Raw genomic sequence first — 19,079 nt, forward strand, 5'->3', positions numbered from 1 at the left:
ATGGATGATGACATTCATGTGGCCAACAGAGAATAATGGGTGTTCCCACATTTTGAAACAAGAACAAATTTCCTGTTGGAAATTAAAAAAAAAAAAAAAACAGGGCTACAGAGTTCTTTTTGCTTGCTTTTTTTTTTTAACGTGGCAATCTTGAGAAGTATTTACAAGTCTGTAATTCTATACCGTGTACTAGCAATGATCACTTTAAACAGGCTGCTACACAGATAATATAAAATTATGCATAATTTCTACAGTAATTCCACTTCCCTTTCTTTTGCTCAAGAAATTAGTGGATTTCAAGTGACCGAGAGTGAAATTATAGTGATAACTTTGACTTTGTCAAGTTTCACACATCGTGGTGCCATGATTTGAGCCAGGGCAGTCTGACTCTGAATTTGAACAGTGTTTAATTGCCAGGAACAAACCACAGGGAACACTTCTAAACAGAAGGATACAGAGCAAAAGGAAATGCCTAGGATTGTTCTTTCTAAATTCTCGACATTTCCCAATACAAAAAGTATTATGGTATAATTACAGTTCTATAAAACAATGTGCTCTATGTATAATACAAATACTAGCAAAATAAAGAGATTACCTGAAAATTGTAAATTGAAGGACTCATTCACAAAACTGAGATACAACTGGATTTTTCCCTAAATTTGTTAGATAATTCCACAATTGTCAAATTTCACTCTGTTTGTTGAGATCTGGTCTTGGTTTCAAATTTTAAAATTTCACTGTATAATAAAATGAGTTCCGTGTCCCTAGGGTTGGGCCACGGAAACAATGTTTTTCTCTGTTCCCACCCAATGTGAGCTATGTATGACAGCAACACTCACATAAAAGGATCTAGAAGCTCAAAATAAGAGGGAAAAAAAGTATGTGGGAGGGGAGCAGGATGAAAAGATTAAAATATTTTCTAACTCACTAATTTGAAGCAAACAGGTTTTGTACATATCCAAGGCACTGAGCACAAACAATTCAACTTCAACCAACGTTAATTATTCAGGACTACTACTAAGAAACTAAATTTTAAGTTCTATATTTGTTTAATATAAAAAATTTATAATACGGTTACAAAAGAGGAAGAAAACATAACAAATATATCAACATGGTCAGACATTGACAATAAAGGATTGCTGACTGGGAATGAGGGAATGAAATATGTAACACTGTCAACAAAGTTTTTCATACCTTAAAGGAATTTTAGACATAATCCCTCCCTGTTAACCCATTATGTGTTTTGAGTTCCTCTTTCTCCTGATACTGTCAAAAAACCTTTTTCTTTAACGTTTTCCCAGGAATCCGTTTATTCCTAAATTTTCAGCGACATTTTAGAAAGGAATCCAAACCTCAGTTCAGGTTAACATCTATACAGGCACTCCCTCTTGTGGTACAAAGGAAAACTGCCTGTTGACTTCAGCACTCAAGCCCAAGAAATCCTTTGAATTGAAAGCACTGAAGCAGGTTCTTTACTGTCTCCGTTTTACAGACCAGGAAACAGCACAACTGAGGTCCAGCAACTTACTTCCTCAAGGCATCACAACCAGAGGACTGAGATTCAGCTCAGATGTCTGATATCCCTATCCCATGGCCACGCACTTTGCACCATACCTCGTGACCTACAGCATCTATACACCGTGTTCCTTTTGTTACCAAATTTCCAAGAATACACGTAAAGCAAGTAGCAACCACATATTACTGAAAGATGCATTTAATGCAATAAGAAGAATCTAATTTTAAATTTCTACTGTTTTGATGTAGTTTCAAAGCAGCTGCTTAGCTAGTATTTTCAGTTTAATATATTTGTGATCATTAACAAAACAGCAAAGTGAATAATGGGCATAAATTGTCCTAAGGAGAATCATTTTCCACATTTATTTTTCAATATTATCAAGAAGTATGTAATTTTTTTTTTTGAGACAGAATCTTGCTTCGTTGCCCAGGCTGGAGTGCAGTGGCGCAATCTCAGCTCACTACAACTTCTGCCTCCCAGGTTCAGGCTATTCTCCTGCCTCAGCCTCCTGAGCAGCTAGGATTACAGGCGCACACCACCAAACCCACCTAATTTTTGTGTTTTTAGTAGAGACACGGTTTCACCACATTGGCCAGGCTGGTCTGGAACTCCTGACCTCAGGTGATCTGCCCACCTTGACCTCTCAAAGTCCTGGGATTACAGGCGTGAGCCACTGCGCTCGGCTGTAAACAGAATTTTGTGTGTTATGGACCCACTTGTAACCAAAAGCGCTTCTCTGAAGGACAAGACAAATAATTAGAATTTCCAAAATAATAAACTGTCATCCTTATCTACATGTCAATGGATCTGAATAAAAGAATTTATGTGGCTGGGCGCGGTGGCTCATGCCTGTAATCCCAGCACTCTGGAAGGCCAAGGCAGGTGGATCACCTGAGGTCAGGAGTTTGAGACTGGCCTGGTCAACACGTGAAACCCCACCTCTACTAAAAATACCAAAATTAACCGAGTGTGGTGGCACATGCCTGTAATCCCACCTACTCAGAAGGCTGAGCAGGAGAATCGTCTGAACCCAGGAGGTGGAGTTTGCAGTGAGCTGAAATCGTGCCACTGCACTCCAGCCTGGGCAACAGGGCAAGACTCCGTCTCAGAAAAAAAAAAAAAAAAAAAAAAAAAAAAACAAGAATTTATGCTTTGTGTTAATGGCATGTCGTAAAATTTCAAAACCTGCTGATTCCCAAACACCTATTTTATTTATCTTCATCATGAATTTATATGATGAAAAGTACCTCTTTTACAGGTTTTAACAGTTAAATGAGCAAATACAAGTCAAGGACTGGTTAGTCTTTTATAAAGTTGACCCTTTTTATCTTCCTTGTACCACAGAAATATAAAGATGTACTCCCATAAATGGTAAAAATACAGAGGAAAGAAGGGAAGAGAGCAAGTAGGAAAAATAATTATCGAAAGGAACTACTAGATTCTTCAATGTGACACGTTTTCACCTGCAAGAATTCTTCCACTCTGGAAATGCCCTGAAGTGTCCCATGGTGATTCCACCTGTACAAGTGAGACAGACTACAGCCCATGATGCTGCCCACCCACAGTTGGCCAAGACCTCGCTAGCTGCCCCTTTCTGCCTGACGCAGCACGTATGTCCCCCCCAGAACTAGGCCATGGAGCAAAGAGGATCAGCTTTAAAGTCCAATCAAACATAGGCTGCATGCCCCTGATCAAACCTCCAAAGTGAATTCCTGGTCTCCTAAATCAATAAGCAAAACAAACAGATACAACCTCTGAGTATTTTGTATTCCTCAGCTCAGTGAATTCCCCACCACTTGCTGAGAAGGCCAAGGCAGAAGCTGAACTAATCCTTGACTCCTTTCTCTCCTATATTCTCCCTGTCCTGCCAGTCAAAAGGGCATATAACATCCAGTCACTTAATCTCTTGACTCTATTCTCTCTTCTTTAATCCCAATGCCACAGCTTTAGATAAGTCCTTACCAACATCTTGCAACCTGGATAACAGCCAAGTCCTATTCATCCCTCTGAACCTGGCTCTTCCATGCCCTCCTGCAAGGCCTTCCCCAGCCCCCTCTCTGTAGATGTCCCTCCTCCCTTTTGAAGCAGGTTGGACACCAGCCCTGCCCCGCCCCCCCCACCATGCTTCTTTTATCCTTGCAGGTGGGTGTGTCTTTATCTTTAGGGTGCCTGAAACATATGAGTGTTCCACAAATTTTTGTTGAATAAGGGATTTGCTTTTGAGGGAAGGAAAAAGAGAAAAAGTACAATTTGGTTAACTAGTTGGTACTTTATTTGGAAAAATGGCTTAATGAATTTCAGTTTAAGAATTATTTTTTCCAAAATAAATTTTTCCTGTTTGCATAAACTTGGGCAGAATCATGGGCAGGATGTCCTAGGGTCATTGCATTTTCATTAAAATTAGGTAAATGTCTAACTAAAAAATGCCCACTTTGACCCAAGTAAGTAAAATTCAATGTCAGGGGCAAAGGTGTGAGGTCTCTAACCCCAGAGATAACTGATTCCTGGTCTGGTGCAGAAAATGGCTAGACCCAGCTGGCAAGTGCTCCAGGAGGGTGTCTCTCTGCTTCACTTTCCCAATCACTGCAAGGATCTTATGCTCAGATTACCCGATGTCTCTACATATATGGGAGTTGGGGTCAGGTGGGTGGACACCCAGGCCTAGAGGCAAAGGTATTAAGCCACCATCAATTTCCTTCCTGAAGAACTAAAAGGTGAAGGATAGGGCCAGGCACGGTGGCTCACACCTATAATTCCAGCACTTTGGGAGGCTGAGGAGGGCAGCTCATTTGAGGTCAGGAGTTCGAGACAAGCCTGGCTGACGTGGTGAAACCCCCATCTCTACTAAAAATCCAAAAAAAAAAAAAAAAAAAAAAAAAAAAAATTGCCAGGCATGGTAGTGCATGCCTGTAGTCCCAGCTACTCGGGAGGTTGAGGCAGGGGAATCGCTTGAACCTGGGAGGCGGAGGTTGCAGTGGGCTGAGATCACGCCACTGTACTCCATCCAGCCTGGGCAACAGAGCGAGACTCTGTCTCAAAAAATATAAAATAGGCTGGGCAGAGGGGCTCACACCTGTAATCCCAGCACTTTGGGAGGCCGAGGTAGGGAAATCACCTGAGGTCAGGAGTTCGAGACCAGCCTGACCAACATGGAGAAATCTTGTCTCTACTAAAAACACAGAATTAGCTGGGCGTGGTGGCGCATGCCTTGTAATCCCAGCTACTCTTGAGGCTGAGGCAGGAGAACCACTTGAACCTGGGAGGCAGAGGTTGCGGTGAGCTGAGCTCACGCCATTGCACTTTACCTGGGCAACAAGAGTGAAACTCATCTCAAAAAAAATAAAAGTAAAAATAAATAAATTAATCAATTAAATAAAAAAGTGAAGGATAATCCACCACCATAAATTTGAACTACTTTACACAAATAGAATATTAATCCAAAAAACATGTTTTCCAGTGGGGAGGGGGGTGTTAATAACTATTTAACATAAAACCAATCATTTGACAAATCATATGCAAGGGAAATACAGCTATTCCTGGTCACTAAATTCTGGGAAAAACAACTCTTTTACAATTTAATTTAAATTATTTTACAATTCAACTAATTTACAAATAACTAATTTACAATCAGAATCCAAAAAGCATTTGGCATAGAACATGAATTCAGTGAACCTCACCAAACTATTCCGAAGCAGTATGTTACAATGAAATCAGTACTATAGTTCAATTCCTTGAATGGTCATTGTTTTTTGTTTTTTTGTTTTTTTGTTTTTTTTTTTTTTTTTCTTTTGAGATGGAGTCTCACTCTGTTACCCAGGCTGGAGTGCAGTGGCGTGATCTCAGCTCACTGCAAGCTCGGCCTTCCGGGCTCACGCCTTTCTCCTGCCTCTACAGGCGCCTGCCACTATGCCCGCCACCACGCTCGTCTAATTTTTTGTACTTTTAGTAGGGACAGGGTTTCACTGTGTAGCCAAGATGGTCTCGATCTCCTGACCTCGTGATCTGCCCGCCAAGGCCTCCCAAAGTGCTGGGATTTCAGGAATGAGCCACCGCGCCTGGCCTGAATGGTCATCTTAAAGGGAATTTGAAATTTTGAATGGCCACCCACATTTAGTGGCTTTCTTGAGGTATAATTTGCATGTCATGAAAATTATCCATTTTAAGCATACAATTCCACACATTTTCATACAATTTATACACAACTATCACCAGGAACATTTCCATCACCCAAACTGTTCTGCTGTGCCTGTTTAAAACCAGTCTCCATGCTGCCACCCCACACCCAGGCAAAGCACTGATCTGATCTAATCTAAGGTTTGCCTGTTCTGAAAGTTTCATATCATGGTATCATACAATACAGAGCCCTTTCACTTGGCATGTTTCTGAGGTTCAACCATATTGTAGTATGTACCTGTGGCATGAATCAGAATTTTATTCCTTTTCATGGCTGATATGGACATACCAAATTTTGTTTATCTATTTACCAGTTGATGGATTTGGACTGTTTCCAGTTTTTGTCTACTGTGAATAATGGTAGTGTGAACACCTGTTTGCTTTTTGAATGGGCATAGTTTTTACAACTTTACTGAGTTACTGTTGATATACAATAAATTGCATATATTTAAAGATACAATTTGATGAGTTTTGACATACCTATATACCCATGAAATCATCATGCATAATCAAATAATGAATATATACATCACCCCCAAATGTTTCATTGTGCTCTTTCCTTTGGAATCTCTTTCTCCCTCCTCTCCCAAGCCATCCTCTGATCTGCAGGCACTGATCTACTGTCACTACAGATTAGCTTGCATTTTCTAGCATTTCACCTAAAGGGAATCAGTATGCTATTTTGTAGAGAAAGGTGTCTGGCTTCTTTCACACAGCATACTATTATTTTGCAATGCATACATGTCACTGTATCTATCAACAGTCCATTCCTTTTCATTACTGAGTATTATTCCACTTTACAGATATACCACAATTTGCTTATCCATTCATCTGCTGACAGACACATGAATTAGTTCCAGTTTTCAATCACAGCTAAAGCTGCTATTTTAACCACATCAGACCAGTTTGGTTCCTCTCTTCTGTAACACAGTTGGGAGTTGTTTTTCAGTTGCCATGGGCCCCCAGGTTGAACATCATGTAACCTAAGCATGTCCAGATGAACCAAGCATGCAACTAGAGGCAACCTAAATGTTCCAACCAAGGAGAGGGGATTGAATTAAGAAGTGGAGGCCAGGTGTGGTGGCTCATGCCTGTAATCCCAGAACTTTGGGAGGCTGAGGTGGGCAGATCACCTGAGGTCAGGAGTTCCAGACCAGCCTGGCCAACATGGCACAACCCCATCTTTCCTAAAAACACAAATACTGGGCATGGTGGCAGGCGCCTGTAATCCCAGCTACTTGGGAGGAGGCAGAGGTTGCAGTGAGCTAAGATCACGCCACTCACTCTAGCCTGGGCGACAAGAGTGAGACTCCATCTCAAAACAACAACAAAAAAAGTGGTTATGGCATGACAGGATCCAGAATCCAATCAGATCGAGCTCTGGCACAGCCCCATGGCAGAAGTCAGTCAGAAAACACCCCCCAGCACCACTTCATCAGAAGATCCAATTGTATCACATCCTATTACCCTATGCCTATAAAACTCTACCCAACTACCAGCTCCAAGAGGCAGATTTGGGTGCTTCCTCCTGGCTCCTTGCCAGCCCAGTCATGATAAAGCTGCTTTTTCCTCAAAAGCCAGTGCCATGGTATTGGCCTCTATGTGCCTTGGGCAGCAGGCCCATTGCTTGCTTGCTGGGTGACACTATGAACATTGTATACCAACTTGGCCTGGACACATACTGTCATTTTTCCTGACAGCATACTTGGAAACAGAATTGCTGAGTTACACATTAAATGTATGCTGAACTTTTTAAGAAACTGCCAAACTGTTTTCCATCATGGCCGTACACTTCGATTGTCAATCTTCTTGATTTTAGCCATTCTGGTGGTTGTTATTATGGCTTTAATTTGCATTTCCCTAATGAGTGAGTGGCTGCTTAGTTTAGTGGTCAGCCAGTGGATTTGGGCAGAGATTGAGCCCAGCCACCTTGCACCGGTAAGGCTTCCATCGTCTGCAGATCAAACAGTCTGTGCATGAAAGGCAGCATTCAAGATCGTACCCAGATCTCAAGTCTCTTCTGGCTTTCACTTTTTGCTGGGCTCGACTGAGTATCCCCTGGGCATGCAAAGTTTAGCTGTCTGCTACAGATGGCTGGAGAGCCATGTTAGCCCTGTGTAGGTCTCTCATTTCTAGGATCTCCTTGTTAAATTTCTGGATGGGTGGCCTCAAACTAGCAAACTTCAAACTCAAAGTAGCAAAGCTGTGGGTTTTTCATTATTAACTGATTATGCCACTTTCAGCCAGCAATGCTGTGATTTCTCTTTTTTTTTTTTTTTTTTGAGACGGAGTCTCGCTCTGTTGCCCAGGCTGGAGTACAGTGGCATGATCTCGGCTCACTGCAAGCTCTGCCTCCCGGATTCACATCATCCTCCTGCCTCAGCCTCCTGAGCAGCTGGGACTACAGGTGCCTGCCACCATGCCCGGCTGATTTTTTGTATTTTTAGTAGAGACGGGGTTTCACCGTGTTAGCCAGGATGGTCTTGATCTCCTGACCTTGTGACCCGCCCGCCTCAGCCTCCCAAAGTGCTGGGATTACAGGCATGAGCCACCGTGCCCAGCTGAATGCTATGATTTCTTAACCGCAACCTTTACCCACACTTCAAATTGAGTCTCTCATGTCTGATAAAACAGCAGCTCGACAACTGAGATAGTGGGCAAGGAGACAGAAGAAGCCCCCCATGCGAGAAGGCCACAACCCCTATTCTTCATATCCAAAGATTCAGTGTATCAATAATGCTTCTCAATTTATTATCTGCCTTTTTGGGAAGTTTCCAGGGCCCAGAAACGACCATTTTGGACAATCTCGCCCAGTTTTACGCTTGTTTTATTCAGAAAGAGAATCGCCTCTTCACATCACCATTAAGGGAAGTGATCTTGGCTATTCATTTTTGATTTCTCAATTTTTCACAGCATAAAGTATGATGATAATACAAAAATGAAGCATGACTATAATTCAACTCCAAGTATCAAATATAGAAATGCTTTCCAAGTCTTGATAGAAAATTTATCATCAGAACGTGAATATTTTCTACTAAGAGAGTGGCTCTTCCACATAGTAACAGCAAGATAACATTATATTAAAGTACCAAAATAGCCAGTTGAGTAACTTTGAGACTCCTCCTAGAAGATGAACTGATTGATTGCTTGGACCTCAGCTGTGGCTTGACCGCAGAACTCTGAGATCACCCAAACACGATAGATTCTGTGGTGTATTAACAAAGTCTGACATAGGCGAAAAGCAAATTCTTGCAGTTCTATTAGTAAGATTATGTATTACAAATATTCTTAGCCCAGATTTTGTTACGTTATACTTTCTCCAGTTATTTCACATGCTATTGCAAAATCCTCAAGTATAATTTAGTTTTAACATCATTACTTCCTATTTATATAATACAATGCTTTATAGTTGACTAAGCCCCTTCACCTACCAGTTCATCTGATCCTCATAAAAACCTCCTATGGCAGGTAGAGTAAATATTATCCTCATTTTATACCTGCTGGAACTGAACACAGAGGGATTAAGTGTTCCACAGAGCTAGGAAATCAGATCTAAAATCCAGGTATTCTGGCAATATTTCATTTTTTGTGACCTTGGGTATTGTCTCTGCCTCAATATCTTCAAATGTTTCAATAACTTCCTCAAAAGTAAGGAAAACATCAAACATCAGCTTTTTCAACATTTTCAGTTGAGGAGAACTAGTATTAACATTTGTTACCTTAAAATTTTTAATTCCCGGAATGTGAATGTAGACACTGAGCAAGCAGCAGCCAAATATCATAACAATTGCAAAAGCCACCTTTAACATACTCAGTGCCAACCTCTACATTCTCTCTCTCTCTCTCCCCCGACCCCTCCGCCTCTTCCACAACACAATTCTATGAAATCATCTTAGGAGGGAAGCACTACACCTCCACACTTAACACAGCAGGCGGTGGTCTTAAATATCATAAATCTGGTAGGCCATGAAATCTCTCTAACACATGCATTGGGAGAAACATGTAATTTCTCTCATCTTAAAAAACCAAAACCAAAACTTTCCTGGACTCTTCCGGACTTCACAAGTTACTCAAAAGAGAGTCTGTCTGTAACTCACTCTTCAATCCAGTTCCTCGAGTTCTCCCTGGAATCTGCTCCACCCTGACTTTTGTCTCTACCATTTCACCGAAACCACTCGCCAAGATCACTAACATCCTCTTCACCGCTAAATCTTCTGATCAATTTTCAGCTGGCATCTTACCTAACCCATCTGCAGCATCTGACAAGGTGGGTTACTACTGCTTCCCTCGGTGTCTAGAGTATCACAACCTACACCTCCCCGTCTGTTCCTCAGTCTGCCCTGCTGACTCCATGGGACCAGGAGAGGCCTCAGACCACTCTTCTCACTCTCTTGGTGGCCCCAATCCTTCTTATGACTTTGAACAACAGTTCAATGCTAATGACTCCAAATTTGCCTTTTGAATCCTGACCTCCCACTGAAGTCCAGACTCTGCCTACATGACCTTTCTGCTTAGATATCTAAAGAGGAATCTCAAATTTAATGTGTTTAAAACTGAACTCCTAATGCTGCCTCCAATCAGTCCCTCCACAATCCACACCCCCTCATCTCAGCAAAGGCACCTCTACTCTCAGTTGTTAAAGCTGAAAACTGTGGAGTCTTCCCTGACACCCCTTTTTGTCTCTCATCCATATTTAATTTCACAACAACATATAACTAGAATTCCATCATTTCTCATCACATCCCTTACCTATGGTCTCAGGCACCATCATCTCTCAGCTGGGTCACTGCAGTAGCCTCATTGGGTCTCTCTGCTTTTATCCTTGCAAACACCCCCACCCCCAGCCCAGAGTATTCAAATCACATTAGCTTCAATAGAAAGATCATGTCGCTTCTCTCCTTAAAATCCACCAATTCTTTTTCATCTCACTGGAAGCCAAAACCCACACAATAACCACTGCTCACACTGTTAGGGGAAGGGGATCCCAATCCAGAACCCAAGGGAGGATTCTTGTATCTCATGCAAGAAAGAATTTGAGGCAAGTCCATAAAGTGAAAGTAAGTTCATTCAGAAAGTAAAATAAAAGAACGGCTACTCTATAGACAGAGCAGCCCTGAGGGTGGCTGGTTGCCCATTTATATGGTTATTTCTTGATTATATGCTAAACAACGGGTGGATTATTTATGCCTCCCCTTTTTATGGGGTACCAACCTGTCCTTGTAATGGCATTTGTAAACTGTCATGGTGTTGGTGGGAGTGTCGCAATGAATGAGGACGACCGGAGGTCACTCTCGTCACCCACTGTCGTCGCCATCTTAGTTTTGGTGGGTTTTGGCCGGCTTCTTTACTGCAACCTTTTTTATTAGCAAGGTCTTTATGACTTGTATCTTGTGCTGACGTCCTATCTCATCCTGTGACTTAGAACGCCTAAGTGTTTCGGAATGCAGCCCAGGAGGTCTCAGCCTTATTTTACCCAGCCCCTACTCAAGATGGCGTTGCTCTGGTTTAAATGCCTCTGACAACATGTGACCATCCATATCCTCTTATCTTTTTTTTTTTGAGACAGAGTCTTACCCTGTCGCCAGGCTGGAGTGCAGTGGCACTATCTCGGCTCACAGCAACCTCCGCCTCCCAGGTTCAAGCGATTCCCCTGCCTCAGCCTCCTGAGTAGCTGGGACTACAGGCGCCCACCACCACCCACACCCGGCTAATTTTTTGTATTTTAGTAGGTATGGGGTTTCACCACGTTGGCCAGAATGGTCTCAATCTCCTGACCTCGTGATCCACCCAGACTCAGCCTCCCAAAGTGCTGTGATTACAGCCCCTTCACTCACTCCACTCCACTCCATTCACTAGCCTCCTTCTACTTTCAAACAAGCCAGGCATGCTTCTGCCTCAAGGTCTTTGCATTTGCTATCCTCTCTGCCTACAACACTCTTCCCCCAAACACCCACAGGCTCTCTCCATCAACTTCTTCACATCTTCTCACTGAGGCCTTCCCTGAACACCTTCTTTACCAGTGAACTCTTCAGCCCTTACCCTTGCCTGCCTTACATTTCTCCAATGCACTTATTGCCTTCTTAAATACTACATATTGTACTTTTTTATTTGTTCTTAGTCTGTGTCTTCCTGCTAGAATGTTACCTCCATGAAGGCAGAGAGTTTAGTTCATTTTGTTCACTACTGTATCACCAATACCTACAATACTGTCTGACACATGGTAGTCAATAAATATTTGATGAATCAAAGAATCACATTCTTAAAACAATACAAATGTATATGAATTGATCCATATGGGGACCAGAAAGTTCAAGAGCTACAGAATGCTAGGTACTGGATGACTAAGAATGTTGATTGTATGTGATGATATAGGTCAGTTCTATCCAAAAGAAATATAACGCAAGCTACAAGTAATTTTAAATTTTCTAGCAGTCACATAAAAAAGTAAATGAAAACAAGTGATATTAATTTTAATATGTTTTAATTCAATATATCCAAAATATTATCATTTCAATATAAAACCTAGTATTTTAACCTTTTTTTATATTATTTTTGAAATACGGTGATTTCTGCAGAGCACATTTCCATTAGTACCACTCATATTTCAAACGTCTGATAGCTACATGTGGCATGCGGCCAGTTGCTACCATATTGGATAACACAGATTTGGACCAAAATTAAATAATCCCACTGCCATGGGGAATAATCTTGCGGATTTATTCATTGTTTTTAGTTTAGGATTACCAAACAAGGCCCTGGTACAACTTCATGGTTTACTAGTTTTGTCAAAACAGTTTCAAAGGATATAGTACAAGGAATAATAGCTCTTGTTCTGAGAAACCGTTTGTTTTCAAGGTAACTGACTCAACACTTAAAACACTTTAAACTTCATTCAGGTGTTTTGATTAGAAAGCATGAAAGCCATTCTTCCCTAGTCTGTTTGAGAAACAAAGCTAAATCCACAGAGATTCTGTGATCTTATCTACATTAGTATCAGAAAAATCATTATTTTCAAATAGAAAACTATTAAAATTATATTTCCACTAAACCAGTATTTATTTCAAATTAACCAAAATGCATCCTGCATTCAAAGATAATTTTTATATACAGTTGCATTTTAAAAATGTATTACCAGTTGTTTTACCAATATTTTTTATATTTTATAATGTAAAAGTGAAATAAAGCACTAAGGAGAACGCTTTTAAATTTTTTTTTTTTTTTTTTTTTTTTTTTTTGAGACAGAGCCTCTCTGTCACCCAGGCTGGAGTGCAGTGGCACAGTCTCAGCTCACTGCAACCTCTGCCTCCCGGGTTCAAGCGATTCTCCTGCCTCAGCCTCTGGAGTAGCCAGGATTACGGGCACCCGCCAGCACGACTGGCTAATTTTTGCATTTTTAGTCGAGATGGGATTTCACCCTGTTGGCCAGGCTGGTCTCAAACTCCTGGCCTCAGGTGATCCACCCGCCTCAGCTTCCCAAAGTGACGGGATTACAGGCGTGAGCCACTGCGTCTGGCCTAAAATTTTAATATATGTATTTAAGTCCTATGTTTCTTGAATGCTAAAGTGTTATGTATGGAGAATGTGTTCATTAACTCTTTTCTATCATTGGGGATTAATTTCTTCCAGAATCCCATTATTTACAAATATTCACTTATTAAAATCATCATAGCATTATTCAACAACAAAATTTAAAGAACCCAATTAAAGTTTATAGTATTTTAAAACTTTAAACTTTTTTAAAAAGCAGTGAAACAGAAGAATCTACTTACTCAGCTGTTACAGGGTGTTATCAATCATCTCTGGTAAATTAGCAGGTCTGAGCTCAGATCAGCAAGGCAGAGAAACTCCAGATGGTAAATTATCCCAACTCTTCTAACTCGTAAAAGCATTAATAAAATGCCTGCATAAGAAAGAAACCTGAAGTTACAACCAAGACAGAACTTTCTCGGGTGGACTGTCTTGATAGGGAATAAACCTCTGTTTTCTCTTTTCTTTCGTTGAGGGCTTAGAACAAGTTAATTCATGGCCTTGGAATAGCAGGTGGCCTGATACAGCAATACTTGGTATTACAACTGCCTTTCTGTTTTAAGAAATCTCTGGGGAGAAGCCTAAATTGGTGCAATAAAATAACCACCCAGTACTAGAACTTGCTCCCTTATTTTTTTCTTTTTGAGACGGAGTCTCACACTGTCACCCAGGCTGAAGTGCAACAGCATAGTCTCAGCTCACTGCAATCTCTGCCTCCCAGGTTCAAGTGGTTCTCCTGCCTCAGTCTCCCAAGTAGCTGGGATTACAGGCTCCCACTACTGCACCAGGCTAATTTTTATATTTTTAGTAGAGAAGGGGTTTTGCCATGTTGGTCAGGCTGGTCTTAAACTCCTAACCTCAGGTGATCCACCCGCCTCGGCCTCCCAAAGTGCTGGGATTACAGGTGTGAGCCACCACACCTGGCCTTTATTATTTTTGAGAGAGGGTCTGGCTCTGTCACACAGGCTGGAGTGCAGTGATGAGATCTCAGCTCACTGCAGCCTCTGCCTCCCAGGCTCAAGTGATCCTCCCACCTTAGCCCCTTGAATAGCTGGGACCACAGGTGCACACCACCACACCTGGCTAACTTTTTGTATTTTTGGTAGAGACAGGGGTTTCAACCATGTTGCCCAGGCTGGTCTCAAATTCCTGAGCTCAAGCGATCTGCCAGCCTCAGCCTCCCAAAGTGCTGGGATTACGGACATGAGCCACCGCACCTGGCCATAATGAGTTTTCTTAACAGATTCTATCTCCTAATATTGATTCACTGGTATTTTTTTCTAGAAAAAAAATTTAATAAGGTCTCATTATTTTTACTTTTCACAAGGTTGCCACAATCTTTTTCAAAGTTTCATTTTATGTTAAATAATCTGAAATCACTGACACCTTCAGCTGATGCTTCTCAACTGACATTATTTTTAACAAGAAAATGGAGAATGTGTTCATTACCTCTTTTCTATCATTGGGGATTAATTTCTGCTTATCGAAGTAAGAAACCTGGTTAAGTGCAAAGCAAATTCTGCTAAAGAGAGGATATCCTCACTTCTGTTTCTATGCCAAAATTATACATATCTTAGACTAAGTATTTTCACAGGTATTATCTTTTTGCCTAAATTGGTGGGTTTTTCCCCTACTTTTGCCCCTCCGATCCATTCACCAGGACATACTTCATTATCGGTTGTATGTTTTTCTCCAATGCAAATCTCACCATGTCACTTCCCAACTAAAACAGTTTTCAATGTTTCCCATTGCTCTTAGACATGATATCCCATAAGCTATAACATGGAGGCTTCCAAAGCCCTGCATGACCTGCTCCCTTCCCACCTCTCAGGCCACCCTGGCCTTCTCTCAAATCCCCAAAAGCACCAGCTTCTCTCTCGCCTGCCCCAGGGCCTTTGCAAGGTCTGTTCCCTTTGCTGGGATGCTCTTTTCAGCCATGGTCATCTTTCACATCTGAGAGACCTTTGTATGCCTCCCCATCTAAGTCACGCCATGCTACTCTCCCTCTCTTCCTCTCAAAAGCACTCTGTACTCTTCCTGCAAAGCACTCATCCAAACCTGTATTTGTGTGTTTTTAGAAAGCCTATCTCCACCAGACTGTGACAACTTCATGAGGGTGTAGAGCTCATGCCCGTTTGATTAGTCCCTTAACCACCACTGTTTTCAGCACCCAAGCTCGGTCCTTGGCACCTTGTGAACCTACAATAAGTATTTGTTAAGTGAATGAATAAAAGACTGAGAGGCGGGGGCAGGTGGCAAGGACAACCTAGTTATTTCAGTCCATTGTTATCTATGATCTTAAATCCAACTACATCATCAGCTTTTCCCTCTACACAGGATGATTCCCATCACTGTAGAAGGTCTGTGGTTTTAGAAAGGAGGAAAGAAGGGAGGGAGGGAGGCCTTCTTGCCTACTGGCCTTTCCTCTTGACCCCACAGTCCCACGAATTAACTCCCCTCTTATAAAATTATAATCCAATTTTATAAGAATACTCAAAAGAGCTGACTCCATCTGCTGTCTCCAATTCTTCCTTCCTATTCCCATCAGGCTTTGTCCCCACTGCTCCCCTAAAACTGCTATTGTTAAAGCCAGCAATGTCTTTGACTATGAAATACCCAAAAGCCAGGTACACGGAGAGGTGCTTTAAAGGAGTTATCTCATCCATTTACTTATTTCTTTTTAAAAACTTTTAAAATTGAATTTTAAAAAGATGGAATGCTTCACAAATATGCATGCCATCCTAGTCCAGGGGCCACACCACTCCTCCCTGTAGCACTTCAATTTTAGCATATATGCTGCCAAAGCGAGCATTTTTTATTTCTTTTTAGACAGGGTCTCACTCTGTCATCCAGGCTGGAGTGCAGTGGGGCAATCATAACTCACTGCAGTCTCAAACTCCTGGAGCAAGTGATCCTCCCACCTCAGCCTCCTGAGTTGCTGAGGCCACAGGCACATGGCACTACATCCAGCTTATTTTTTTTTTGGAATGGGGTTTTTCTTGCTTAGGCTGGTCATCCACTTAAAACAGTTCATAGGCTGGACATGGTGGCTCACGCCTGTAATGCAAGCACTTTGAGAGGTCAAGGCAGGAGGATTGCTTGAGTCCAAGAGTTTGATACCAACCTGGGCAACACAGCAAGACTCCTTCTCTACAAAAAAATAAAAAATTAGCTGGGTGTGGTGGTGGCAATGCCTATGGTCCTAGCTACTTGGGAGGCTGAGACGGGAGAACTGCTTGAGTCCAAGAGGTCAAGGTTGCAGTGAGTTGTGATCATGCCAATGCCCTCCAACTTGGCAACAGAGCTAGACCCTGTCTCAGCAAAAATTTGTTTAAATAAACAGTTCATCACCACCACCTGATGAGGTAGGTACTATTGTTATCCCCAGAGACAGGTTAACTGAATTCATTCAAGACTACTTGGGCAAAAAAGCAGCAGAAACCATTTTCACTCAGTCTAACGTTCACTGTTCAGTCTTCCTCTTACTGGACCTGCCAGTGGCACAGACAGAGCTGATCACTCTCCTCTTTGAACACTTTCTTTGCTTGGTTGCCAGGACACCACAACCTACTGACTCTCCTCCTCCTTCTCTGGCCATTCTTTAAACCACTTCTCATTATCCAGTCTCTCAATGCCGGAGGGACCCGGGACTCTCAGTTCTCGAACTTTCCTATCTACACTCCCTTCTCCTGGTCATGTCAGTGGGTCTCATCACCTTAATTAAGAGCGTGAACCTCTTCCCTGAACTCAAGGCTCATATTTTCAGGCTTCTCCTTGACATCTCCACCTGGATGTCTAATAGACATTCCCCTCTTAACATCATGCCACGCCAAACTCCTGATGCTCCCCTAGGGCCCCCACGCCTGAAGCTCCTACAGGCTTGCTCATCTCAGGCAAGGATAACTCCATCCTCCAAGTCATCTTGGCCTTTTCTCTTTCCCTCACACCCTCTACCCAGTTCATGAGCAAACCCTGCTGGCTCCATCTTACAACTACAGCTGAATTCTGAGTACTTCTCCCTGCTCCCACCACTGCCATCCGAGCCTCCCTCGTCTCCATGGATGACTACAGTAGCCTGGGAGCTCATGCGTCCCTTGCCTTATTTGCCTGCTGGGAACAGAAAATGCACTACTATGACCACACTGAAGTCTTTCAGTTGAGACTGTCAGAGTAAAGATGAATTGTTTGTTACACTTGTCCCTCATATATTTCAGGAAAAAGTTGTTTCTTCCATGTTACATTAGTTCTGAAGATTTAAATTGCTTTCTATTATGAAAACCTGTATTAACAAATGCAAGGTCACTGAAATAATATTCTATTGTTGCCCTTGACTCTGAAATGAATTAGAGTTCTGTGTGGGCAAAAATATTAGCCCAGCTCTTAAAGATCCACAGAAAATGTTGTTTGCTTTCTTCAAAGCTTAAAAGTGTCCCATTAATCATCAAAATAAGATATCTCCACTGCAGGCATTTATTTGTTACTTGAAGATGAACAGAACAGAATCAGCACCTATACAAAAACCACACTGACAATATCTAATATTTTAGAGAAAATGAAATCGGATGGTCCTCTTAACAATCGTGGTATTTTCTAAACTCCCCGCCTCCTTTGTTTTGTTTAGTCAGGGTCTTGCTCTGTCACCCAACTGGAGTGCAGTGGTACCCACATAGCTCACTGCAGCCTTCAACTCCTGGACTTAAATGACCCTACTGCCTCAGCCTCCTGAGTAGCTAGGACTACAGGCACACACCAACATACCCAGGTTTTTTGTTTTTGTTTTTGTTTTTTGTCGAGAAGGGGTCTCACTTTGTTGCCCAGGCTGGTCTTGAATTTTGACCTCAAACCATCCTCCAGCCTCAGCCTCCCAAAGTAATGGGACTACAGGTATGAGCCACTGAACCAGGCCTATACTCCTTTCTTTTACTACAGTTCCCAAAAAGCAGGGGCCGTGGATTCAGTGCCTCTAAAACTCCCTTCTGCTAGTTTGGCTCCAGGGCTCAGCACATGTACTTCCCAAGTCGTTGTTTTCTTTGATCTACTTAGACTCTCTGCCTCTTAGAGAATCTAATCCACATGAACTGCGCTCCTGGGTCTTTTACATAACTGCGGTTTTTCACAAGGTTCTTTAAACAAAGGTCCACGTGATAGATTTCTGCTCAAGCTTAGTTCCAGGAAACGTTTGGTTTCTGCAGATGTTTACATGCTTCCGGCTGTCAGCACATGAAAACAATATAATTCTGTTTCTTTTCCTCACTTTAGCAACTAGAGAGCATAAAATCAAATATATTGTTCAAATCTGTTCATCACTGGTATATGAAAATACTTAATCCTTAAAACTTTTTTTAGGTGAGGTTGGTTTTATTTTTTATTATTTTGCCTTTTGACCTAAATGTGGTAAGTGGTTTCAGAAACATGAAAAGCTATAAAATGTAAAATATACAAGACAAGAATAAAATAGAAAAAAGGCTGGGTACAGTGGCTCAGTGCCTGTAATCCCAGCACTTTGAGAGGCTGAGGCAGGAGGACTGCTTGAGCCCAGGAGTTCGAGATTCAACAACAAAAAAAAATAGTAATAGCCAGGTGTGGTAATGTGTGCCTATAGTCCTAGCTAACTGGGAGGCTGAAGCCAGAGGTTACTGTGAGCTGTGATTACATCACTACCCTCCCACCGTTACAGTTAGAGAGAGATCCATCTCTAACAATGAAAGAAAAAAATGGAAAAAGAGAAAAAAGCACAGTGGTGGTTTTCCAATGAGAAGGCATGAACACCCAGAATCAGATTGTCATCAAAAATAAAAACTCTCTTCATAAGCAAAGTTAAAAAGTCCTCCACCCTCTTTTTTTTTTTTTTTTTTTTTGAGAG

The 19,079-nt window shown here is 41.8% G+C and overlaps 1 long non-coding RNA gene and 1 other non-coding gene across 2 annotated transcripts in view; both read right to left on the reverse strand.

Annotated features, from left to right (window-relative positions):
* LOC111539847 overlaps positions 1-19,079 on the reverse strand; it is a 163,514-nt gene that overhangs the window by 95,093 nt on the left and 49,342 nt on the right. The window contains exon 3 of the long non-coding RNA XR_002730814.3: positions 13,459-13,589. This is a non-coding gene — a long non-coding RNA (uncharacterized LOC111539847). The remainder of the gene's footprint in view (positions 1-13,458; positions 13,590-19,079) is intronic.
* LOC111539872 lies at positions 15,922-16,028 on the reverse strand. The gene has a single exon (XR_002730822.1). It is a non-coding gene; the product is annotated as a U6 spliceosomal RNA (small nuclear RNA).

This window comes from Piliocolobus tephrosceles, chromosome 8 (genome assembly GCF_002776525.5).
Source record: "Piliocolobus tephrosceles isolate RC106 chromosome 8, ASM277652v3, whole genome shotgun sequence".
NCBI classification, from domain to species: Eukaryota; Metazoa; Chordata; class Mammalia; order Primates; family Cercopithecidae; genus Piliocolobus; species Piliocolobus tephrosceles.